Source organism: Physeter macrocephalus, chromosome 7 (genome assembly GCF_002837175.3).
Source record: "Physeter macrocephalus isolate SW-GA chromosome 7, ASM283717v5, whole genome shotgun sequence".
Classification (NCBI taxonomy): Eukaryota; Metazoa; Chordata; class Mammalia; order Artiodactyla; family Physeteridae; genus Physeter; species Physeter macrocephalus.
In genome coordinates this window covers 40312877-40313683 of record NC_041220.1, presented here as the reverse complement: position 1 = coordinate 40313683, position 807 = coordinate 40312877, and positions in this window count along the sequence as shown.

Genomic DNA, 807 nt, shown 5'->3' with positions numbered 1-807 from the left:
ACTCTCTGTGCTTACTGGACTTGATTAACTATTTCCTTTCCCATATTAGGGAAGTTTTCAGCTATAGTCTCTTCAAATATTTTCTCAGTACCTTTCTTTTTCTCTTCTTCTTCTGGGACACCTATAATTCGAATATTTGTGCTTTTAATGTTGTCCCAGAGGTCTCTGGGACTGTCCTCAGTTCTTTTCATTCTTTTTTTTTTACTGTGTTTGGGGTCTCCTTTTCTCAGGCTGCAAGTTCATAGTTCCCATTGTTTTTGGTGTCTGTCTCCAGTGGCTAAGGTTGGTTCAGTGGGTTGACTAGGTTTCCTGGTTGAAAGGACTAGTGCCTGTGTTCTGTTGGATGAGGCTGGATCTTTTCTTTCTGGTGGGCCCGTCCACGTCTGGTGGTGTTTTTTGGGGTGTCTGTAGGCTTATTATGATTTTAGGCAGCCTCTCTGCTAATGGATGGGGCTCTGTTCCTGTCTTACTAGTTGTGTGGCATAGGGTGCCCAGCACTCTAGCTTGCTGGTCGTTGAGTGAAGCTGGGTCTTGGTGTTGAGATGGAGATCTCTGGGAGATTTTCGCCATTTGATATTACGTGGAGCTGGGAGGTCTCTTGTGGACCAGTGTCCTGAAGTTCATTCTCCCACCTCAGAGGCACAGCCCTGACTCCTGGCTGGATCACCAAGAGCCTTTAATCCACATGGCTCAGAATAAAAGGGAGAGAAAACAGAAAGAAAGAAAGAAAGAAAGAAAGAAAGAAAGAAAGAAAGAAAGAAAGAAAGAAAGAGAGAGAGAGAGAGAGAGAGAGAGAGAGAGGGAGGG